The following is a 26,913-nucleotide window of genomic DNA, read 5'->3' as shown; positions in this document are numbered from 1 at the left end:
TCTAAGTGATCAATTGATCGTAACATTACAATTCTCTCCCAGAGGATATATATATATATTAGCACACAAACACGTAGATACATATACATACTAGTAGACCTAAGTAGAGGCTAGTAGTGCCAAAGGTCAACTGCACCTCTTTAGATATCATCGCATTCTCAACCGTGGTAAAACCAAAGGTACATTGCGGTAATCCATGCATGAGTGGATCAATGACCGCAACGCCACGATTAAAAAAGGACTATACCCAAGAGGAAGCGTCTAACCTTCGGATTCTATGATCCCGTACTTAGTGCCTACATACATGCATAAACAGATATATATGTACACACATATATATTTTAAGGTTGTAAATGTACCATCGTTTTGTGTTGGCTGCACCTAGATTCAACATCTAAGTGATCAATTGATCGTAACATTACAGTTCTAATGTAATACAATAAGTAATTCTATTTCTCTATCTCCCTCTATAGATCAATAGATCAATTGACTCCCTCTATCTCTCTCTTTCTCTAGCTCTTTCCCTCTCTCCCACTCTTTCTCTATCACTCTTTCTTTCTCTCTATCTCTATTCCTCTCTTTCTCTCCCTCTCCACCTACTATCTCTCTTTCCCTATCCCTACTTCCCTCTATCTCCCTCTTTCCCTCTCTCCCTCTCTACCTACTCTCTCTCTTTCCCTATCCCTATTTCCCTCTATCTCCCTCTTTGTCTCTCTCTTTCCCTATACCTATTGCCCTCTAGCAGTCTCTTTCTCTCCCTCTATCTACTCTCTCTCTCCCTCTCTATCTCCCTCTCTCTTTCTCTCCCTCTTTCTATCTCTCGCTCTTTCCCTATCACTCTGTCCCTCTATCCTTATCCGTATCTCTTTTCCTCTTTCCCTCTCCCTCTCTCTCTCTCTCTCTCTCTCTCTCTCTCTCTCTCTCTCTCTCTCTCTCTCTCTCTCTCTTCCTATCCCTATTTCCCTCTATCTCCCTCTTTCTCTTTCTCTCTCTCTCTCTCTCTCTCTCTCTCTCTCTCTCTCTCTCTCTCTCTCTTTCCCTATCCCTATTTCCCTCTATCTCTCTCTTTCTCTCCCTGTATCTACTCTCTCTCTTACCCTCTCTCCCTCTCTACCTACCTCTCTCTTTCTCTCCCTCTATCTCTCTCCCTCTTTCTATCTTTCCCTCTCTCTCTCTCTCTCTCTCTCTCTCTCTCCCTATTTCTATCTCTCTCCCTCTTTCCCTAACATGGACTCCCTCTATCCCTATCGCTATCTCTTTCCCCCTCTCCCTCTCTCTCTCTCTGTCTCTCTTTCCCTCTTTCCCTATTTCTCTCTCTCTCTCTCTCTCTCTCTCTCTCTATCTAACATTTCAATCCCTCTCCTTAAATCTCTCTCTCTCTCTCTCTCATTATTTCTCTCTCTACTTATCTACCTTCAATCCTCTTTCTCTCTCACTCTCTTTATCTATTTCTCTCTCTCTCTCTATCTAACATTTCTCTCCCTCTTTATCTATTTCTGTCTCTCTACTTAACATTTACCTCTTTTTATCTAACATTTCTCTCCCTCTTTTTAAATCTCTCTCTCTCTCTTTCTCTCTCTCTCTCTCCTCATTTATCTCTTTCTCTCTCCATTTCATCTAACACTATCCAAACAATCACTTCCAAAACGTGCATTACAAATCAATCATTTCCAAACATGGGTAGCAAAGAAACCATTTTCAAACATGCTTATCAAAGCAACCATTTCAAACAAGCCGTGCGAAACAACAATTTCCTAATGAACAAGGTATGTTATAATGGATTCTCTATTTTCTCTATGTTTTTTATTTATGTGTTTGTATGTGTGTGTGTGTAGTAGAAAACAAAAGGGGAAGAGGGAGGATGTGCTTTTGTGTTTAGCTCTTCTTTGTAGCGCGGTTGAGGTTCGAATAGGTTGAGCATCCAAAGAAGATGGTAGAATACCCCCTTGCCAAAACTTGGACGAAACCCTCTTCGACGAAACTTGAGAAGCTTGGAGCAGAAGAGAGGGGGAAGGGATAGGTTGGAGGGGGGGGGGGGGGGGGGGGGGGGGGGGGGGGGGGGGGGGGGGGAGGGGGGGGGGTGGGGGAGGGAAGGGGGGGGAAGCTTGGAAGCGATGGCGGAGAGCAAGAACGGATGGTATGCTGCAAAAATGGGGCATACTCTGCCTTCTTTTCTTTTTTGGGCGCCAGTTATTACCGCGGCTATTACCGTGCCTATTACCGCACTAATTACCGTCCATATTACCGCGGCCAGTCATTTCAAATGGATACATACGAATCCGAGGTTGCGGGGCGGGGGGGTACAAACCACCTCCCCATCCTTAACTATACATTATTTCATTTTTTAGCCTTTTTAGTTTTTTTATAAAGATTTTTATTTTTTTATGGATACTTTATTTTGTAGTACTTTTAAATGTTTATTAATTGGATTTTTAAAAATCTCTTTTAGTTAAAAGATAATTTTAACACTCATTGTCACTCCCACTCTGCGTCTGCCATGTTGCCACCGCGGTAACTCTTGTCCGGATCTCTGACCTGGTTGGCTGCTGCGCGCCGCACACTGGACTGCTTGTTTTTAAGAAATGTCTTTATGTAGTACTCCAACCATTAATGTGAAAAACGTTGATCGGGGGCGTTTGGAAATCTAGCTAACATAGCATCCTCAATCTACCGTGCATGATCCGGAAGTTAGTCTCTAAAATTTATAAAACAATTCTTATAAATTGAATGTATAAGAATTTGTAGATGGTGTTGAAATGCCCTACCCTGTGTTGTGCCGAAATCAACCTCTCTGCCATATTTAACCCTGTAGTAGCACCCATGCGTGTCTGGCACGGGTGTGTCAGTACCCTCGTCCTCTGTGTCAGGGGTGGCACGCTCTGAAAGTGGGGACTCTATTCCCTTGCCACTACCAAAACAGTGAAACCACAAGATCCGCCGCCGCTTCATCTCTCGCGGCACTCGCTGCCCTGAGATGAGCGTCGACGCGTACTGCTAGAGGAAGTCCGTCGATGATGTTTTGGCAAAGCCAGAGTGGAACGGAGTGGCGTAGGACCCTCTGATGCCATGGGAGTAGGACCCTGTGATGCAAGGGGAGTAGGACCCAACGATGCAAGGGGAGTAGGACCGTGCGATGGAATAGGAGTAGGACGATAGGAAGGGAGAGTAGAGGGAGGTGCTGTTCGTGCGAGGCTCTGTAGGTAAGGAGTCCCTCCCTGACTCCCCCATGGTGTAGTCTACAGAGAAATACCATAGGTCGCAAGCTGCTGCGGAGTGTAGTAGCCAAACAAATCCTCCTTGAACAGAGGTACTGCTCTCGTAAAGAGATAGCCCACTGTAAGTCAAGTTCTATGACCGATGGAGGAATCTGAGAAGGGTAGGTGTAGGATGGCCATGCCTACAAATAACCAAAAGAAGACCTATGACACTCATGGTTTATGGTTAACTACATAGAAACATTATTTATTTCTTTGCTTGTTCTCACCGACTCAAGACTCGGGTCCACTGGAGGCGATGTCCACCCCGGGTGGGAGCCCACCTCAGATGTGAACCAACCGAAAGAAGAGCCAGCTCTCTGCTCCTCACCAGTTGGTCTCTCGTCTGAAATCTACATTACAAAGAGCAATATAAGATTAAGCTTTCTACCCTACTCACTCATCTAAATATACGTACACAAGTATATTACCACAAAAACACGTAGATACATATGCATACTCGTAGACCTAAGTAGAGGCTAGTAGTGTCAAAGGTCAACCGCACCTCTTTAGATATCATCGCAGTGTCAACCGTGGTAAAACCAAAGGTACGTTGCGGTAATCCATGCATGAGTGGATCAATGACCGCAACGCCACGATTAAAAAAGGACTATAGCCAAGAGGAAGCGTCTAACCTTCGGATGCTATGCTCCCTACTTAGTGCCTACATACATGCATAAACAGATATATATGTTCACACATATATATATGTTAAGGTTGTGAATGTAGCCATCGTTTTGTGTTGGCTGCACCTAAATTCAACGTCTAAGTGATCAATTGATTGTAACATTACAATTCTCTCCTAGAGGATATATATATTAGCACACAAACACGTAGATACATACGCATACTAATAGACCTAAGTAGAGGCTAGTAGTGCTAAAGGTCAACTGCACCGCTTTAGATATCATCGCAGTCTAAACCGTGGTAAAACCATAGGTATATTGCGGTAATCCTTGCATGAGTGGATCAATGACCGCAACGCCTCGATTAAAAAGGGACTATACCCAAGAGGAAGCGTCTAACCTTCGGATGCTATGCTCCCGTACTTAGTGCCTACATACATGCATAAACAGATATATATGTACACACATATATATGTTAAGGTTGTAAATGTAGCCATCGTTTTGTGTTGGCTGCACCGAGATTCAACATCTAAGTGATGAATTGATAGTAACATTACAATTCTAATGTAGTGCAATAAGTAATTCTATTTCTCTCACTGAGTCTCTCTCTCTTCATCTGAGAGTCATGTCTACGCCTCCATGTAAAGCAAGCACTCTCAGAGATGAGAAGCAAAACATGGACGACATCTTCTGCCGAGGCATGGAGGTCTTGGCTAAGGTCATGGTGGCTTTGGACTTGCGAACCACTTTTTTAGGCTTCACATACGTCCACAAGAACGACCCCAGAAACATCCACCATGTCTTAGAATGGCCTCACAAACTGAGGCAGCCGCTTCATCCCGTTATTGCAAAACATAGATCAACATGTTTTACAAGTGGAACCCATTGTCTTCTACCTACACCCTCCAAGCTTGGGGATGGGCTGCCCTTCGCTTTCTCTCTCTTTCTCTCCCTCTCTTTCTCTACTTCTTTCCCTCTATCTCTCTCTTTCTCTCCCTCTTTCCCTCACTCCCTCTCTTTCTCTATCTCTCTTTCTTTCTCTCTATCTCTATTCCTCTCTTTCTCTCCCTCTCTATGTACTCTCTCTCTTTCCCTATCCCTATTTCCCTCTATCTCTCTCTTTCTCTCCCTCTTTCCCTCTCTCCCTCTCTACCTACTCTCTCTATTTCCCTATCCCTATTTCCCTCTTTTTCTCTCTTTCCCTATCCCTATTTTCCTCTATCTCTTTGTCTCCCTCTATCTACTCTCTCTCTTTCCCTCTCTCCCTCTCTCCCTCTGTATCTACCTCTCTCTTTCTCTCCCTCTTTCCCTATCACTCTGTCCCTCTATCCATATCCCTATCTCTATCCCTCTTTCCCTGTCTCTCTCTCTCTCTTTCCCTATCCCAATTTCCCTCTTTCTCTCTCTCTTTCCCTATCCCTATTTCCCTCTATCTCCCTCTATCTACTCTCTCTCTTTCCCTCTCTCCCTCTATCTCCCTATCCCTATCTTCCTCTATCTACTCTCTCTCTCTCTCTCTCTCTCTCTCTCTCTCTCTATCTATCTCTCCCTCTTTCCCTAACATGGACTCCCTCTATCCCTATCCCTATCTCTTTCCCTCTTTCCCTATTTTGCTATCTCTCTCTCTCTCTCTCTCTCTCTCTCTCTCTATTTATATACCTCTATTCCTCTTTCTCTCTTTGTCTCTTTATCTATTTCTCTCTCTCTATCTAACATTTACCTCTCTTTATCTAACATTTCTCTCCCTCTTCTTAAGTCTCTCTCTCTCTCTCTCTCTCTCTCTCTCTCTCTCTCTCTCTCTCTCTCTCTCTCTCTCTTTCTTCATTTATCTCTTTCTCTCTCTATTTCATCTAACACTATCCAAACAATCATTGCCAAAATGTGTGTGACAAATCAATAATTTCCAAATGTGCGTAGCAAAGAAACCATTTTTAAACGTGCGTAGCAAAGCAACCATTTCAAACAAGCCGTGCAAAACAACCATTTCCTAATGAACAAGGTATGTTATAATCGATTATCTTTTTTCTCTATTTTTTATTTATGTGTGTGTGTGTGTGTGTTTGTGTGGTCGAAAACAAAAGGGGAAGAGGGAGGATGTGCTTTTGTGTTTACCTCTTCTTTGTAGCGCGGTTGAGCTTCGAATAGGTTGAGCGTCCAAAGAAGTTGGCGAAATACCCCCTTGCCGAAACTTGGACGAAACCCTCTTCGATCAAACTTGAGAAGCTTGCAGAACGAGAGAGGGGCAAGGGACAGGTGGGGGGGGGGGAGAGAGAGGCTTGTTGAAGGAGAGAGAGGGTAGGGAGATGGGGTGTGTGGGAGGGGAAGCTTGGAAGTGATGGCACAGAGCAAGAACACAGGGTATGCTACAAAAACGCTGCATACTCTGCAATCTCTCCCTTCCTGGGCACCAATTATTACCGCAGCTATTACCGTGCTAATTTTTGCCCATATTACCGCGACCAGTCATTTCAAACGGATACATATGAGTCCGAGGTTGCGGGGGGGGGGGGTACAAACCACCCCCCCACCCTTAGCTATACATTATTTCATTTTTTAGCCTTTTGAGGTTGTAAATGTAGCCATCGTTTTGTGTTGGTTGCACCTAATTTCAACGTCTAAGTGATCAATTGATCGTAACATTACAATTCTCTCCCAACGGATATATATATTAGCACACAAACACGTAGATACATATACATACTCGTACACATAAGTAGAGACTAGTAGTGTCAAATATCAACTGCACCTCTTTAGATATCATCGTAGTCTCAACCGTGGTAAAACCAAAGGTATGTTGTGGTAATCCATGCATGAGTGGATCAATTACCGCAACGCCACGATCAAGAAAGGACTATAGCCAAGAGGAAGCGTCTAACCTTCGGATGCTATGCTCCCTACTTAGTGCCTACATACATGCATAAACAGATATAAATGTTCACACATATATATGTTAAGGTTGTGAATGTAGCCACGTTTTGTGTTGGCTGCACCTAAATTCAATGTCTAAGTGATCAATTGATCGTAGCATTACAATTCTCTCCCAGAGGATATATATATTAGCACACAAACACGTAGACACATACACATACTAGTAGAGCTAGTAGTGCCAAAGGTCAACTACACCTCTTTGGATATCATCGCAGTCTAAACCGTGGTAAAACCAAAGGTACATTGTGATAATCTCTGCATGAGTGGATTAATGACCGCAACGCCACGATTAAAAAACGACTATAACCAAGAAAAATCGTCTAACCTTTGGATGCTATGCTCCCATACTTAGTGCCTCATACATGCAAAAACAGATATATATGTGCACACATATATACGTTAAGGTTGTAAATGTAGCCATCGTTTTGTGTTGGCTGCACCTAGATTCAACATCTAAGTGATCAATTGATCGTAGCATTACAATTCTAATGTAATGCAATAAGTAATTCTATTTCTCTCACTGAGTCTCTCTCTCTTTATCCGAGAGTCATTTCTACGCCTGCATGTAAAGCAAGCACTCTCAGAGATGAGAAGCCAAACATGGACGACATCTTCTACCAAGGCATGGAGGTCTCCGCTAAGGTCATGGTGGCTTTGGACTTGGGCACCACTTTTTTAGGCTTCACATATGTCCACAAGAGCGACCCAGAGACATCCACCATGTCTTAGAATGGACTCACAAATTGAGGCAGCTGCTTCATCCCGTTATTGCAAAACATAGATCAGCATGTTTTACAAGTGGAACCCATTGTCTTCTACCTACACCCTCCAAGCTTGGGGATGGGCTGCCCTTTGCTTTCTCTCTCTTTCTCTCCCTCTTTCCCTCTCTTTCTCTCTCCTTCTTTCTCTACCTCTCTTTCTCTACCTCTTTCCCTCTATCTCTCTCCTTCTCTCCCTCTTTCCCTCACTCCCTCTCTTTCTCTATCTCTCCCTCTTTCTCTCTATCTCTATTCCTCTCTTTATCTCCCTCTCTATGTACTCTCTCTCTTTCCCTATCCCTATTTCCCTCTATCTCTCTGTTTCTCTCCCTCTTTCCCTCTCTCCCTCTCTTTCGCTCCCTCTTTACCTACTCTCTCTCTTTCCCTATCCCTATTTTCCTCTTTCTCTCTCTCTTTCCCTATCCCTATTTCCCTCTATCTCTCTCTTTCTCTCCCTCTATCTACTCTCTCTCTTTCCCTCTCTATCTACCTCACTCTTTATCTCCCTCTATCTCTCTCCCTCTTTCCCTATCGCTCTGTCCCTCTATCCATATCTCTGTCTCTTTCCCTCTTTCCCTGTCTCTCTCTCTCTTTCCCTATCCCTATTTCCCTCTATCTCCCTCTTTCTGTCTCTCTCTTTCCCTATCCCTATTTCCCTCTGTCTCTCTCTTTCTCCCCCTCTATCTACTCTCTCTCTTTCCCTCTCTCCCTCTCTCTCTCTCTCTCTCTCTCTCTCCCTAACATGGACTCCCTCTATCCCTATCCCTATCTCTTTCCCTCTTTCCCTATCTCCTTCTCTCTCTCTCTCTCTCTCTCTCTCTCTCTCTATCTAACATTTCTCTCCCTCTCTTTAAATCTCTCTCTCTCTCTCTCTCTCTCTCTCTCTCTCTCTCTCTCTCATCCTGTCTCTCTCTTTATTTTACTGATTTTGGCTCTATTTCTCTCATCACTTGTCTCTCTCTCTCTCTCTCTCTCTCTCTCTCTCTCTCTCTCTCTCTCTCTCTCTCTCTCTCTCTCTCTCTCTCGCTCTCTCGATCATAACTCCTTCATCCGAACTCCGATTTGGGTGATCTATAGCCTCAATCGAAGAGCACGAAGTCCTCTACACATTGATGTAAAGACAGAAATTTTCAGAGTTATGGAAGGCATTTTTGTAGCAGCATTTCCGAAGTGAACAGGTTCAACAAAATTGATTCTCATCTCCTATTTCACATACAATGTCTTCCGGAACTCGCAAGGGTTCTTCTTCTTCAACAAGGTCCACAACCATTGTGGAAAATGATCCAAAATCTCCTAAGTGTGGAGATAGCAACACAACCACCCAACCAAGGACATCGGAAACCATGATCATGGCGTACTTGGTATCATTGCAAGAGACCGTAAACAAACAAGGCAAAGACTTACGAGCACTTGCAATGGAGAATGGCACACTAAGGGTACTTGTGGTTGAGAATGAGAATCTCAAGAGGACACTTGAGATGCAAACAACACGTTTGATGCAACTTGAAGCGGATGTCAAGGAATGTAAATGCTCTCTTGTGGACTTGAATGCTTTGAAGGAGCGGATGAGCAAAGTAGAGAATGACCATGTATTGAAAGAGGAGAAATTTGACACTATGAGCCGGGATGTATGCGACATGAAAAATGTATGCACAAACAAGTCTTGGACTGATGTATGTGGTAGCAATGTGGTTTCTAATTCCTCACTCATGCAAGCTATGGTTCAAACAAAGAATATTGAGAATGTGGATGTGGAGGAGTTGAAGGAACGGGAGCGACATTCCAAGAACATTGTTATTTGTGGAATTTCCTTAAGAGAAGTTAGAGACACTTTCTTCTCTTGCCATTGTTATTGAAGATTTCTTCAAAACCCACTTTGGCATGTCCGGAGTTATGGTCTATGGAGCACATAGAGTGGGGAAGCAAGGAGCTCCTCGCTCGGGAGAACGGCCAATTGTATGCACCATGCCAGATGAGACCAAGCGAAAGATTATCCTTGATAATACTTGGATCTATTTGAGAGATACAAAATGTTTTGTATGTGAAGATTGCACTATTAAGCAACAAAATATGCGTCGCAAGGCATATGAGGACAAGAATAATAAAAACAAGGAGATCTCTCATGAAGAAAATGTGCCCAAGGAGGAGGCAAGTCTCTCAAGCAAATAGGGATGCGTGACCTATAAGACCGAGTTACAATTGAAAATATGCTTTTGGAATTGTAATGGACACCCATGGAATGCTGGGGTTGGCATTGATGAACTAACAAGCAAAGCCGATGTTGTACTTCTTGGTGAAACTTAGGAGCATGATACACAAAGGATTAACGGCTTGGAGGATTACAATGTACATTCATTGATGTGGTCAAAGAATCTCAAGCAACGAAGAGGACAAGGAGGGTTAGCATGTATGGTTAAGAAAGGATTGGAAGATTTTGTATCAATTGTGAAAGATGACAAGTACAAACGTTATGTATGGCTGAAAATTATGACACCAAAAAGAGCACCCATTTTTGTAGCCGGTTGCTACATTCCTCATCATGATTCTCCCTTTTATGCTTGCATGGATAGAGATCAACCATTTTTTGATTTGGAAGAGGAAATTTCTTATTTCAAAGGTGAAGGTGATGTTATTGTATTTGGGGATATGAATGCTTGCACAAAAACATTGCAACATAATACTCAACAATTTGATATGCCATACATTTCAAGGGAGTTGGAGGAAGTTCACTTGTATGATCGTACTTCAATGGATGAGAAAGATCCGGATCACTATGGAAAGTTACTTTTACACATGTGTAATAGCACCCGTATACTCATTGCCAATGGTGTATCTTTGTGGAGTGGAACCAATGGATTTACATGTAGGAGACATAATGGGGATAGTGTGATTGACTATATGCTACTCTCTGAAGCCATCATGTATCGCATAAAGAGTTTTATGTTTGGTCAATGGACCCCGGAATCCGACCATCGCACGTTATGTATTGACCTTTCATGTGGAGAAGCAACTAAGCATGATAATCTCAGCCAAAGGAAAGAGAAGTTATCACTATGTATGGATTTCAAACGGGCACCAATGTACATTGAAATGGTTGAGAAAAAATTATGGATGACAAGGCTTCAATGTGATGCACCATTGAAAACTAAATGGGAAGCTCTCAAGAAAGCTATTTTTTCTTGTGCGGAAGAATGCTTTGCCATAAAGCATCTCCATGGTATCAACAAAGATAGATCACGCAAAAGGTGGTTTGATAAAGAATGTCAAGATGCTCGAAAGTCCTTGATAAAGCTTGATGCAACTATGGACAAAGAAAACTATCGAAGTCATTTGCATACATACAAGGCATTGATTCAAAAGAAGAGAAGAAGATGGGAAGTAAAGGAACAAGAATTTCAAGTCCAAGAAAAGGCACATGCATGTAGAAGATTTTGGAGAAACTTGAGAGGCAAGCGGGTTGAGAATTCTGGTAACTTGAGTCTAGTGGATATGTACACACATTGTAGGCAATTATATGAGCAAGAAAATACTGAAAAAATGCCATTTTATGGTTCACTCCCATGTATGCCGTCTTTTTTTACTATTGAGGATGTATGCGGTGGGCTTGAAAAGTTGGCCACTCGCAAAGCGGGAGATCTTCAAGGTATCAAGCCGGAGATGATCAAATGGACGGGAGATTTTACCCATGAGTGGATGTGTGATATGTTCAACCTTGCACTTCAACATGGTATGCCTTATGATTGGAGTACTAATTGGGTTAAGCCTTTGCATAAAGGAGGGGATGTAAAGAATGTAAGCAACTACCAGACTATAATGATTGGGTCTCTTATGGCAAAGTTGTTTGGGTGCATAATGGAGATGAAATTGAGTGATTGGGCTGAAGAGAATGACAAGCATGCAAAGGGACAAGCGGGCTTTCGTCGATGCCATAGCGCCATTGATCATCTTGTCACTCTTCGTGTTCTCATGGAGGAAAGTCGGTTGAAAGGCAAGCGATTGTATTGTTGTTTTGTGGACTTTAAGAAAGCCTTTGATATGATTCCATGTAACAATTTGTGGAGAAGGATGGAAGAACTCCAAGTGCCAAGTGAGTTTATGCTTGCGGTTTCTCGAATCTATGAGAAGGTGATTTGTCAATTGCGCATGGGAAGAGAAATTTCAGAAATTTTTGTAAGCACTATTGGGGTTAAACAAGGATGTCCATTGTCACCAACTCTCTTTGGTCTATGCATCGATCAATTGGAACAAATGGTACTTGACTTTATGCAAGAAGAAGGCATTGAAGAGGTCACTATTTGCAATACGGTAATCATGCTTTTGTTGTATGCGGATGATGTAGTGCTTCTAGCACACACTTTAGAAGATGCACAAAAGCTTATGGTTGTCCTTGAGAACTTTTGCTTGCATAGTGGGCTGATTGTAAATGAATCCAAAACAAAGGTTATGCTTGTGAAAACCAACCATAAGGAGAAGCCATGCATTGTGTACAACAACGAGACACTTGAAGTTGTTGAGAGCTTTAAGTACCTTGGCCTTGAGCTTCCATCCAATCACAAGTGGCATGAATGTGCTATGCGTCGTTTGGAAGCGGGCAAGAGAGCATATTATGCATTTGAGAACATGTGTAATGCGGGAAACATCAAGTGTTGGGTTCTCAAGAAGTATCTTTTTGATGCATTGGTGACACCGGTTCTTCTTTATGGAGTTGAAGTGTGGGGCGGGAGCATCTCAAAGTCTACTTGGAAAGAGTTTGAGAATGTCCAAAAGCGTTTTCTTACAAACTTTCTCCAAGTTAAGACACAAACACCATATATGCTACTACTTCTTGAGTCGGGATCTCTTCCAATTGAGGTTATGGGCATGGAAAGGGTTGTGGAGTACATGATAAAGATGCGTCAAAACCCCTCACATCGACTTACTACAATTGCATGGGAAGCAAGCAAAAAAGTTCAAAAGACGCATAAAAGCAAGATCTTGAGCACGGGATGGAAGCAAGACATAAAGAAGTGGTTTGGGAGATGGGATGCATTACACTTGCTACATGATGCTTCAATTGACTCTCAAGTGAATGAAGCTTTTCTACAACGCCAATGTATTACGGCTTGGGAGAAATCCGGTGGGTCACGCTTCATACATTACACCACCTATATTGCCCCCAACTACAAAACCATGTTCTTTGCTGAGAGAGGAAACTGTACTCACACTTACATGCTTGAGCCTATTCCCTTGTCCGTGATACGCACTATCGCAGCAATTCGGCTTAGCTCCCATTTCCTTCGATGCAAGATAGGGCGTTGGGGCAATGGAGAAGAGTCAAATCGATTGTGCACATTATGCTCACTGCAAGTTCGAGAGTCTGAGTACCACACACTACTAGAGTGCTCAGCTTTTGATCACATCCGAACTTGCTTCTCTCACATTTTCAACCATAACTTAGACCTACACACTTTCCTCTCCCAGCCAAAGAGTGGGCTCTCCATTGCGACTCTCATCACTACAATTTTGGAGCATCAAGAGTCACTCATCAGCCATACACATACTACATCACATGTAACTTTGGTCCCATAGGTCATATTTGACCTTCGAGGACGATAATAAAATCTATCTATCTCTCTCTTTCTCTCTCTCTCTCTCTCTCTCTCTCTCTCTCTCTCTCTCTCTCTCTCTCTCTCTCTCTCTCGTAACCCTAACACAGCAGCTCGCCGCCGCCTTCTCTGTCTCCCATGGGCAAGGGGCTTCCCTATGGGAGGCCTTGAGCCATAGCCCCGCCCCTAAAGCCTGCCGCGATACTACTTACAGCAACCGACTCGACTACTCACAGCAGCCGACTCGACAGACTGAGTTTTCTCAGTGCATTCCTGCGACCTAAAGCCTACCACGACTCCGACCCTGTGACCCGTCGACCCTACGACTCTACTCAGAGCAGCAGATTCAACAACCTACATAATGAGTTCTCAGTGCCTCAGCTGACAGGAATTCCCACGTTCTCAGTGTCTCAGCTAAGAGCAGTTCCCACCCAGGAACAATTCCCACCCAGGAATGATGGTCAAAACCGAGGATTGCAAGAACAACAATGGCACATCCTCAACACCGAGAAAAACCCGCTCTTTCATGGCTACCCCCAAGGTAGACCCGCTCGACCGCCTCAAAGCCCAAGTCAAGGAGTTGAAGAATGAGAACAACAAACTCAAACTGCGTCTTGCTGCCCTCGAAGAGTGCCTCCAACTGCTCGAATCACAGAAGCTAGCGGACACTGACCGCATTCTAGCAAATGCGAAAGAAGCTGAGCGCACATTCACCCAGAATGTGGCTTCATTAGCCACCCAAATCCAAGCAAATGCTGCCACCATCCCCTTCAAAGTGGAGGAATGCCTACAAGAACGCCGTCGTCGGGAAGGCCTTGCGTCGACTGTACGCATCGGTGGATTGCCCTCCTCTTGGTGGGAGGAGAGTGATGACTTCCGTACTACCCAAACCAAGCTCAACAAGGCTATTGAACCAGTCAAGTTTGACATTCCCACCATCGAAATCGTCGATCGCGATCCCCGCACCAACCAAGGGAGCCTTGTTTTCAAGACCAAAGAGGACCGCATGGCACTCTTAAAGCAAACACACCTTCTCAAGGGAACAACCATATGGATTAGCGAGGCTCTAACCCTAGCCCAACTCAAGATAAATAAGCAAGAGCTGCAGAAGGTATGAGATGCACGAGCCGCAGGTAAGTACGTTGTCTATCGTGGTGGCAGAGCCATCATCGAGGAGTTTCGAACACAGAAACCCACCCGAAATCCCTTTCCTCCCCCTCAGCCACCTCCTACCCCCATAGGCAACATTTGTTGCAATTTTGTTGTATCACACCCCCTTAGCCCCTCTCCCCACATATCTATATGTATTACTGCGGACATTGTACCCTCTTAGATAGAGGAGCCTCTATTGTACACGTTCTCTTGGTCCCATAGGTCATATCTGACCTTCGAGGACGATAATGGAATCTATCTATCTATCTATCTATCTATCTCTCTCACCCTCACCCTCACCGGCAAGCGGTCAAGGAAGCACACAAAAAAAAGACATGTGTGTCTCCTGTCTCCGAGCCCATGAGACGTCTGTTAGTTTTTCCTAGATGATTGGCAGATGGAAGCCCATGAAAGTAATCATCAACAAAACCCAACCAGCACCAAAACCAAGCCTGTCTCCGAGCTGCATCACCCCTCTCGATTCTCAATCTCGTCAATTAACTACCCTCCATGTTGGTGTGATGTTGGATTCCCTCATTTTAGCAAGGAGCTTCAATGCTCTTGAGGCATCCCCTAGCTGTGCACATATCTCAAATAGAGCATCATAAGCGAAAAGATGAGGAAGACATCCATTCTTTGTCATCTCCCAATACACAGCCAGAGCATCCCTAGTATACTTACCAAGGTCTGAAAGAGTTGTCATAACAATCTGATACATCACGAAATTTTGTAGGAAACCAGTTTGTTTCCACCACTCGAAAAGGCCCAACACAGCATCATACATCTACACCTTCCGGCATGCTGCCATGATAGACGTTGGAGAGGGGGAATGGGGACGACACCCGGCACGACCAAAAGTGCCTCTCTATAGCCCAGGGTCAACACAGCACCCCAATCCACTCGAAAACACCTTCAAAACGACAATTTGCACATAATCCGCTTCACTTGCACAATTCTCAAGCGCACACGAACTTTCCAAGATTGTAAAACAATTCCACACTTCACTGCACCTGCTCTACCTTCCTTAGCACATACACTTACTCTCTCTCTCTCTCTCTCTCTCTCTCTCTCTCTCTCTCTCTCTCTCTCTCTCTCTCTCTCTCTCTCTCTCTCTCTCTCTCTCTCTCTCTCTCTCTCTCTCTCTCTCTCTCTCTCTCTCTCTCTCTCTCTCTCTCTCTCTCTCTCTCTCTCTCTGCAAAGCACCAATGATCCGGGCGTACACATGCTTCACCGGCACCGCGGCTGGCAATAGACGAGACGACAAAGAGAAAAGGGGAAGGGGGGAGCGACACGGTACAATTGACCAAGGGGATTGTTCATTAACAGCTTCCCAGCTCCATTACAATGCTCTTCTGTGCTTCTCCATCTCTCTCTCTCTTGCTTTCTTACCCATCCAATCCCCAAAAAAAAGCCCTTGTTACAAAAAGTTTTGCCCCTTTACTGGGCCCGTTTTTTGAGTTTTTAGGCATTTTTCATGATAGGCCGACACGTGGCACTCCCCTTGGGAGGATTGACCTTGCTTTGACCAATTTGAACACATCCCGAGGTCTCACTTGCACACCCACATGTAGGAGCCCTTTAGGAAGCAACGACGGCGGCGTCGTTGCTCCCAAGGGCGAGCTTGCCTTTAAAAATAGTTGGGCGGGGGGGACCCCGAGTTCCGCATAGTGGGAAACGGCCCCAGCCCCCTCGACATGCCACGTCATCACCTTCCCCGCACGGGCGGAGCCGCCCAAAACCACCACACCGTCGCCTGCAGCACCAACACAACAACGCCATGCGCGGATGCCATGGCCACGAGCTCCCAAGGAGCCTCTCTCTCCCTTGTGACACTATGAGGGCCTCACGGCCTAGCTTAAGTAGCCCGAGCCCCCGGCCCCTTGCACCGCATGTGGGTTCATTTCCAGGACACGTGGCATTCCCACAGCCCATGGCCATAAGCTCCAAAAAAATTTCCCAACATATTTGTATCAACAAACTTCTTTTTTGGCCTTCTTTTCCCAGCCTCTGCAATCTGTTCCTTGATCGGAACCCCGTGCCGTGAAGCCATGCCGAAACTCTATCATGCATGTCCAGTGCCATGCAGACCTCCCCGCATTTTGACCTTCCTAAGTCCGCCGTTGGAGGCCGCCAAAAACCGGGAAAAGCATCTGCAAGCATTCAACCGTCCAATGGTCCGTTTTTTCTCCACACTGTAACTCGACGCTCAGGGCTCAGAATCACGAACCGTCAACTTTTGCTTGACCCGCATGATGCATGCTACTCTCTAAAACCCTGGCAAAGCCCAAAAACTACTAGATGGAACATTTACCAATGCGGTCAAGTGGGCTCAGACCCGGCCCCCGAAAAATCTTCTAATGGCCATAACTTGCCATCCAGAGCTCCGATTCACAATCCGAGAAGACGGGCATGCTCCATAACTCGAGCACTACACACATATGCACTGACATCAACCCGGGCCATCTGTCCCCAGCTGCCCTGCCCGTCAGGGATTTGCTACACACCCTTTCTTTAAACTGCAATATCTAGAGCCCCGGGGCTCCGTTTGACGAGCCGTTTGAACCGGCCTAGAGAGTACACTGAGGACCACACTTTGGCACATGATGGCCGCCTTCTGGATACCTTTTGACTGCCAGCCCTGTTAGCCACCATTTGGAGCCTTCTTGGCCCAAAAAACCGCATTGGATATACATTTCCGATTCCACTTGGCCACAACAGCTTTAGACACATGCCCTAGCACCATCATGTGCGCCTGAATGCATCCATACCCTTGCATGAGCCCATATCTAGCATAGACATGTTTTGGGTGCACCAACGTGCAGTTCTCTAACCCTAGTTGTAACTCTGAAAAATAACCCAGTTTCTGCACCAACTTTCTCATTTCCTTTGAATTTGTAGAGACGACTAGCAAGAAGAATTAGCTCCGCATACACACCCTGATTTAATACTAGTCCGCTGCTCTCTGCCTTTTCCTTGACCAGCAGAGCACGATTAAGTAGGCTGGCTGCTATGAGTCCTCGTGCAAGGGCCTCAAAATCCAACAAGGACATGGAGCATGAGTGTGCAGAAGGTCCCATACAATCTCTTCCTTTCCTGCTTCTGCAAGTACGTCAATGGCAGCACACAATGCTCTCTCATCCGGCCATAGGTGGGAGCACTTCTGTTGTCATTCTAAAGTTTCGAAAGCTTTGAGAGGCAGGCCCAGATGTCCAAGATGTTGAACGGTTGCCGAGAGCGAGCCACATATAAGCAGATGTTGGATTCCGTGCAGGACTTGAGAGGCATGCGAGTGGGGGGAAGGTTAATGATTTGAACTGCCATGTCAATGAGGAAGAGTTTGTCCTTGGCAGGGCGGGAAGTCAAATTGGGAAGGTGCAAGCGACGAGCTGAAAGGTCCACGGGGTGATGCTTGGGAGGATTTTGCTGAACCAAAAAAAGGAGCAATAGCGATATCGCTATTGCTGCCTTTTTTTGTTCCTTTTTTTCTTTTTCCCTACGTTTTGTTTGCCTCCCAAGAAAGCACCTACGCAGGACTCCCAAGAGCTCGTCTTCTGGATTCCCAAGTAAGCTCTCTCTCTCTCTCTCTCTCTCTCTCTCTCTCTCTCTCTCTCTCTCTCTCTCTCTCTCTCTCTCTCTCTCTCTCTCTCTCTCTCTCTCTCTCTCTCTCTCTCTCTCTCTCTCTTTCTCACACACACACACACACACACACCACAGCAAGCGGTCAAGGAAGCACACAAAAAAAAAGACGTCTGTGTCTCCTGTCTCCAAGCTGCACCACCCCTCGCGATTCTAATATATGTCTTAAGAAGCCCTGCTTCGCAACCTCATCATGGAATTTCTCTTGTTTGAATTCATGCCTTCCATGTACATTTCCCTGAACAGCAGGGATGCCTTCCCCTCCTTTTCTTTCTTGAGGACCAAATCCTTCAATAACCCATGCTTGCCAAATGTCTTGACCTTGAAGTGAGACTTTGACATCAATTTCAAAAAAAGCACATCACCTTGTGCAAGCCGATGATCAGCAGGAAACTTTCGCCAACCCATCTTGAATCCCATATTCGTTACTTTCATGCCGCAGATACTAGCAGGCAAAACTTTACCGCTTGGTCCCTCCAACATGACTTTCTTATTTATTGGCTTCGGTGTCTCGGTACTGGGAACAATGGTCAGAGCATATGCTTCGATAGAGAGAGAGACAGAGAGAGATAGAGAGAGAGGAAAGAGGAAAGAGAGAGACATAGAGCGAGAGGGGTAAGAGAGAGAGAGAGAGAGAGAGAGAGAGAGAGAGAGAGAGAGAGAGAGAGAGAGAGAGAGAGAGAGAGAGAGAGAGAGAGAGAGGGAGAGGGAGAGAAAAGAGAGAGGGAGGAATGAGGTAGAAGAGAGGGATGAGCAAGGAGGAGGAGGATGGCGGCGAGAGGAGGAAGAAGGTGGAGGGGAGAAAGGATGTTGGAGGAGGAGGCTGAGGAGGAGAAGCAAGTGGAGGGGAGGAGGCACATGGGCGGCAAGAGGAGGAAGGAGAGCTAGGGAGGGCGGCCAAAAAAAAAAAAAAAAAGCTCGCTCCATTGAGCTCGCTCAAAGACCTAACTCTTTCCTTTTTTGGGTGCCAGTTATTACCGCAGCTATTACCGCGCCTATTACTGTGCTAATTACCGCCCATATTATCACGACCAATCATTTCAAACGGATACATATGAGTTCAAGGTTGCAAGGGGGGGGAGGGGGGGGGGGTACAAACCACCCCCCCCCCCCACCCTTAGCTATACATTATTTCATTTTTTAGCCTTTTGAGGTTGTAAATGTAGCCATCGTTTTGTGTTGGTTGCACCTAAATTCAACGTCTAAGTGATCAACTAATTGTAACATTACAATTCTCTCCCAGAGGATATATATATTAGCACAAAAACACGTAGATACATATACATACTAGTAGACCTAAGTAGAGGCTAGTAGTGCCAAAGGTCAACTGCACCTCTTTAGATATCATCGCAGTCTCAACCGTGGTAAACCAAAGGTACATTGCAGTAATCCATGCATGAGTGGATCAATGACCACATTGCCACAATTAAAAAAGTACTATACCCAAGAGGAAGCGTCTAACCTTCGGATGCTATGCTCCTGTACTTAGTGCCTACATACATGCATAAACAGATATACATGTACACACATATATATGTTAAGGTTGTAAATGTAGCCATCGTTTTGTGTTGGCTGCACCTAGATTCAACATCTAAGTGATCAATTGATCGTAACATTACAATTCTAATGTAATGCAATAAGTAATTCTATTTGTCTCACCGAGTCTCTCTCTCTCCATCACAGAGTCATGTCTACGCCTCCACGTAAAGCAAGCACTCTCAGAGATCAGACGCGAAACATGGACGACATCTTCTGCCAAGGCATGGAGGTCTCCGCTAAGGTCATGGTGGATTTGGACTTGGGCACCACTTTTTCAGGCTTTGCGTACATCCACAAGAGCGACGCCAGGGATATCCACCATGTCCTAGAATGGCCTCACAAACTGAGGCAGCCGCTTCATCCCGTTATCTCTCTCTTTCTCTCCCTCTTTCTCTCTCTCCCTCTCTACCTACTCTCTCTCTTTCCCTATCCCTATTTCCTCTTTCTCTTTCTCTTTCTCTCCCTCTATCTACTCACTCTCTTTCCCTCTCTCCCTCTCTATCTACCTCTCTCTTTCTCTCCCTCTATCTCTCTCCCTCTTTACTATCTCTCCCTCTTTCCCTATCACTTTGTCCCTCTATCTATATGCCCGCTGAATTTTCAACGAAGCCCAATAGGGGAGCGACAAGAAGATTGAGTACCTCGACATACCCTTTGGCAACCCATTGGGAGGTGGTGAGGTACCATGATGCTCCTCCCAATGCTTTGCCCAATCAGCCATGTTCCAATGGAACGGCTGCACTCCATTGATAGGGGGAGCATATCTACAATGTGAAGGAGGTAGGAAGCGATGGTTGTTGGGATGGATCACCTTCCCAAGAAGAGGAGGTCTCTCTGTCACAAGGGAAGGACCACAAGTGGGACATGCACTATGTCCAGATGTTGCCAATCCTGCCAAGAGGTAAACAAACGTTACACATGAGATGATAAACCTAAAGCAAAGAGTACAATTAACATGTGCATACTTATCAGATACCTCTCCAAATCCTGGGTAATCATGCATGGTCCACATGAGTATGCACTTGATGACGGCTTTGTGGTCTCTAGTGGTCATGAAATGTCAATGACATCTATGCCTCTCCATAGTTCTTGAAGCTCATCAATAAGAGGTTGCAGATATACATCCATGTTTTTTACCTTGTGCTTTCCTGGAATGAGAAGTGATAGTAAAATGTTCCCTTTTTTGTTGCCTCCCAAGGAGGAATATTGTAGTTTACAACCACCACCGGCCAAGTGCTCCATGAAGTAGAGCGGTGCCCAAATGGATTCACTCCATCACTAGCTAACCCAATCCTCAAGTGATGAGGCTCATCCTTGAACTATGGCCATGTGTCCTCTATGTGCTTCCACGCTGGTGAGTCAGCTGGCACTCTCATAATACCATCTGTGGAGCGATTTTTTGCATGCCAACTCAAAAGCTCACTCGTACCCTTCAATCTAAACATGTGTTGGATGCGAGGGATGAGTGTTTAATGCCTCAAAACTTTACGTAGAATTATGTTGCTCTGCATTCCTTCTTTGAACCTAGGCTCCCCGCACGATGGACATGTGTCACAATCGGCATGCTCATTACGAAAGAGCACACAATCATTCACGCAAGCATGAATGCGATCATTGTCCATCCCTAATGCAGTCACCACTTCGCGTGCTTTTCATCTATTCTCTGGTATGTGATTGCCAGCTGGCAGCATCTTTCCTAGCAACCTATCACAAGAAGAAAGAACATTAGAAGATAATTTATGCACTCCACAAGCATTCTTCACAATCTGTATACATACCTCAAAAGTGCGTCGACACTAGCATTGCTCCATCCAAACATCGCCTGAAGGTTAAGGACTTCGAGAGATGCCCTTAAAATGGAGTAAGAGCATCTATCATATAGTGCGGTGTGTGCCGAATCGAGTAGCTCACTCCTCGTTCTTTCGGAAGCTTCTTCGCATGCACACTCTGGTTCATGCTCCTGCTCTCGTGCAAGGAGATCCTCAACCATTCTATGCAAATGGTCGTCTTCTGCATCCACGTAAGGAGATGGGATGTGGTCACTCATAGAGGGAGCAGCAGTTGGCCGATTTGATGTGCTTCCTCCCTCTCTAATAGATTCCTGGCGCATGCGCTCTTCCACCCTCCTTTCCCCTCCTCCACCAACCACACGCCAATGAGGGGTGACGTCAATAGCTGCTACAATTTGCGGATCTTTTTTCTCCATCCGTGCATGCTTGCGAGGATCGTCCCATAGTCCATAATCTTCTACATGGCTCAAGCATATCCGTCGAAGTCGAGCAATGGCGCATTTGCACCGCACACATGGGCATGGTAATCGCTCGGCCAACCACCGTGATCTATCCGGTTCAGTGGACGGGCCAAACTCATCCCAAGCAACCTACATTAATAAATTACATACACTAATTAAAATCAAATTAAAAAAAATAGGGACACAAAATATCAGTAAAAAGTAAAAATTAAACTTTTAGGTAAAAATTTCATTTTCAAAGTACCAAGAATACTTTCATTTTATATATATTTTATAAAAAACATAGTACCAATATATTTTGAGGATCAATAGTAATAATGTCAGAACGTGGCCGTCTGTGTGTATGGCCCGAAATTGCGCCGCGGTAATAGCGGCGGAAATGAACGCGGTAATATGCGCGGAAATTCAATTTTCAAATTTTTTTATAAATAGGGGCACCTGCGTGGCCCGCGAAGTTCAAAGCCCTAAAATTCGAATTTCATCGTCTTCTCCACAGAAGCCAAGAGCGCGAACCTCACAACCTTGAGCTCTACCTCCATCTGTACTCTTCTACTCTCCACCATCTCTACTCTTCCACTCTCCTACCCTCTTCTACCCTCTCCCAACAATCTCTTCAACTCCATGTAAGTTTTGTTGTTATGTTTTTTGATTTTTTCACACGCATACACACATGCATACACTCATACACACGCATGCACACACATGCATACACATACATACACACACACACACTAATTAGTGCATGTGTTCTTTACACACACTAATTAGTGTAAGTAAAGACACACCAAAACCTAAATTTGTTAATTATTAGTTACTTGCAAAATTTAAACTTGTTAAATTTGTGAAATTTGTTAAATTTATTACTTGCAAAACCTAATATGTTAAATTTGGGTTTGGCCATGCACACACTAATTAGTGTGTGCATTGGTCAATGGGATTGTCCAATGCACACACTAATTAGTGTGTGATTAGTGTGTGCATTGGCCAATGTGATTGGTCAATGCACACACTAATTAGTGTGTGATTAGTGTGTGCATTGGCCAATGTGATTGCTCAATGCACACACTAATTAGTTTGTGATTAGTGTGTGCATTGGACAATGTGATTGGTCAATGCACACACTAATTAGTTTGTGATTAGTGTGTGCATTTGCCAATGTGATTGGTCAATGCACACACTAATTAGTTTGGGATTAGTGTGTGCATTGGTCAATGGCACACACTAATTAGTGTGTGATTAGTGTGTGTATTGGCCAATGTGATTGGTCAATGCACACACTAATTAGTTTGTGATTAGTGTGTGCATTGCCAATGTGATTGGTCAATGCACACACTAATTAGTTTGGGATTAGTGTGTGCATTGGTCAATGACATTGGCCAATGCACACACTAATTAGTGTGTGTTAACACACACTATTTATTGTGTGATTAGTGTGTGCATTGACCAATGTGATTGGCCAATGCGCACATTAATTAGTGTGTGCATTGGTCAATTGGGGATTGAACAATGCGCACACTAATTAGTGTGTAATTAGTATGTGCATTGATCAATTGGATTGGACAATGTGCACACTAATTAGTGTGTGCATTGGTCAATTTGGATTGACCAATGCACACACTAAATAGTGTGTGCATTGGTCAATTGGGGATTGAACAATGCGCACACTAATTAGTGTGTGCATTGATCAATTGGATTGGACAATGCGCACACTAATTAGTGTGTGCATTGGTCAATTTGGATTGACCAATGCACACACTAAATAGTGTGTGCATTGACCAATGTGATTGGCCAATCATGACACTAATTAGTGTGTGCATTGGTCAATGCACATACTAATTAGTGTGTGGTAACACACACCAATTAGTGTGTGCACAAGCCAATTACCCAACCCAATGCACACACTAATTAGTGTATGTTAACACACACTAATTAGTATGTGCATTGACCAATGCACACACTAATTAGTGTATGTTAACACACACTAATTAGTGTGTGCACAAGCCAATTACACAAGCCAACACCAATTATGTTAAATTAAACAGTAATCAACACAAAAACATAAACATACCTCCATGATTAAGTCGTAGGTGACGTATTAGGTCCCAATGGCCGTCCAAGTGATCGCGCAATCGGTCACACTAATCATAAACACAATAATCTCTTATTAGTCAATACACACACTAATATCTTATTAGCACTCAAGGCTTTGCAAGACTCTTTTATAGGTTGTAGACACACCTTGGATTCTTTCAACATTGGATACTATAGAGAATCCAATGTTAAAAAATCCAATGTTTGAAAAAAATCAATGTGTAAATTTTTAATCATATATTCGAATTTTATACCCTAGTTTAATCTTTGTCGTAATAAATACAGACCATGTCTTCTTCTTCCACACCACGCTTTCGCAGCATTGACGATTTCATGGCGGACGGGATGTTATATCCCGACGCTCTTTCTGCCTATCATTCACAGCCATCGCCTCAGCAGTCATCATCAGGGTTCAGCTGGTTTTGGGACGCTCTTGGTGGGTCCGCTGCCGTACCTGTGACCGATCCAGATATGGACAGGGCATTGCGTCTTCGGGCTGAGTGGTTAGGTTCGCAGCAGACCCTTACGCAGCGCTATTCACCGGGGCAGCTAACAGCTTTTGGATTATCAGAGGTCTCTACTCCGACTGGTGGCACTCCATACCTGCAGAGTTTTCCAGCTACAGCTCCAGGTTCAACTTTTCCTTCACAGGGTCCAACACCCCAGGGTCCGACGCCGTTGGGTGCGACGCCACGGGTGTCCACCTATCCCACCTTCTGTCCCACATTCACGTCGACGATCTTCGGGCAGTCAGCGTCAGGGCAGCTCGCGCGCTAGCGCTGGTCGATCTCGATGAGGGAGCGGAGCTAGTTGTTGTTTTGGGGGGGGGGAAGTACTACAGATTCTCCTCCACAGTCACCGCTCCCTGCTCCAGCTGTAACAGGACTTGATTTTGAGGTGTTTTAGCAATAAATTTTATTTTCTAGGAATTTTTGGTCGTTTTAAAATTAGTCCACTGTGTAGAAGGATGTGTAGATTGTTTTCGTCCAATAAATTTTTTTGATCTGAAAGGCACTTTCTGGAGCATTTTTGAAGGTGTTAACGTGGGATTTTGAAAAAGTGATGTATGAAGCGATCGAAGCCTGTGTTATAAGAAACAACTTTGGTTCTCTGAGTCTTTAGAGATTTTGATGTTTTGATGCTCGTTGAGGGCCAAAGATTAAGAAAAAAGTGGGATTTGTTGTTTTTGCATCGTTTTTGTAGAAAATGCTGTTTTGCAGGTTGATTTTCAGCAAATCAGAGCAAGCTATGGACATTTTCTATCACATAGCCGTCGAAGAGCGCAACGAGGGCAACAAGACTGTGTGAGACGGACTTGGGCTTTTTTGGCTCCGTTTGGGAGTTATGTTCAGTTGAAGACAGCTGAAAATTTTAGGACGAAAACAGCTGAAAAAAGTTTTAAAAATCTAATCTTTACGGATCGCTTCGCGATCACGTTCTTACCTTATTCTCGCAGGTATACTTGGCGCGCAAGTCGAGTCGACCGAACGCCAAAAATAGAAAAGCGGCTATTTTGAGAGGTCGCATGCTTTTGGAGGAAAAATCGGGATAGAAAGACGGGGAGTGCAAGTGCGAGTGCGAGTGAGACGCTGCATGCAAGCGAACTGAAGCTCGGGGGTGGTCGGGAGGTTCAAGCTCCGTACAATGGAGTGCGCCCATATATTTTATTGCTCGTCTGTTGTATCAAACTCTATCAATACAAAGATCTCTTTCTCTATCTTTTGTTGTCTATCTCTATTATTCTGTTCCTGTGACACCAACAGAAGATGAGGACCATGACATGCCTTCACCAAATGCTCGCGGGTTATACTACTAGGTTCATAGAGGAGGTATGGTGGATCTCGGGACAGCGTAGGGCAGGAGATTCCGCACACATGTCAACCAATTAATCCACTCCACATATATCAATTGTTTTCTCAAATTTGATTAGCAAGATCCCTACAACCTCACATATATAGAGACAACCATACACATGCGTTTCCCCAACCCTGAGAGGCAACAATTCTCAAGGCAATGGTTGCAAGAGCATGTCAAAACATTTCTCAAGAACAAAAAATCTAGTGTGAGGAGAGCTGCAAAGAAGACAATGGAGTCTCCAGAGTATAGCTATCGGCCACGAAATGTCCATGATGTGGAGTGGGAGACAGCTATGGGCGAGAAAGAGGACGAAAGGGCAATGGGTGTGAGGATGTATACGCGTCAAGTTGAGGCCAGATCCCATCAGACTCCTACGCATTATGGTTCGGGAGGAAAAACGGCTTGGAAAGACAAATATGTAAGTAAAAATATTTGTTTTATTGTAAAAAGTCTAATGTTTTTCATTTAATTAATTGGTTTCTATTTTTTGTCAGTATAACATTACCATAAGTCGCCCGACAATAGATGTGCAGAGATATAGAGAGAACCATACCGAGTATCAAACTTGGTGTTGGTTGTTTGAAAATCAAATGATCTCTCGAGAGGAGTTCGAAAATGTGTGCAGAAGTCTGCAACATGTAAGTTTAATCTTATTTAAATAATCAAATTGTTGATTTTATATCAAATATTAAATAACAAAGTGTTAATTGTTTCTTTTTCTGGTTTTGCAGAGTCAAGGAGTTCCACGCGAAATGCCGCGATCTCCCCCATGAGCATCCTCTATTTTGTATACGCGGGCCCCGTTTGCCCTATCCCACATGACCATACTCTATTTTGTACACGCGGGCTTTTTTTCCCCTTTATGTAAATGTAATACCTATCATTTTTTGGCTCAATACCTCCCCCAATTGTAATTCCACTTATGTAAATGAAATTATCAATCTTTTTCTGGCTCAATGTATTGTCCAATTGTGATATTTTGTTATAATTAATAATAATTTTGTAAAATATCTTAAATAAATGAAAAAATAGATGACCTTTTGGATGGTCCTGCAAAGGACAATCCAAACGGTCATCTGTTTTTTTATAATAAATCCGCCCGTGGTAATGCCTGTGATAACATCTACGCGGTAGCTGTCAAGGGTATGCTTGCAGTAAAAGACGCGCTAATAGACACGGAAATATAGCCGCAGCCATTACTGTGACTGTTACCGCTAGACCATTACCGCAAATGTT

General features: G+C 44.3%; 1 pseudogene; it reads right to left on the bottom strand.

Annotated features, from left to right (window-relative positions):
* Window positions 1-14,796: 14,796 nt before the first annotated feature.
* LOC147420320 (pentatricopeptide repeat-containing protein At2g01860-like) lies at window positions 14,797-17,380 on the bottom strand (annotated as a pseudogene).
* Window positions 17,381-26,913: the final 9,533 nt, after the last annotated feature.

This window comes from Adiantum capillus-veneris, chromosome 28 (genome assembly GCF_014529385.1).
Source record: "Adiantum capillus-veneris isolate H3 chromosome 28, ASM1452938v2, whole genome shotgun sequence".
NCBI lineage: Eukaryota > Viridiplantae > Streptophyta > Polypodiopsida > Polypodiales > Pteridaceae > Adiantum > Adiantum capillus-veneris.
The sequence above is the reverse complement of the archived record's forward strand: the minus strand, read 5'-3'. Positions and strand labels throughout refer to the sequence as shown.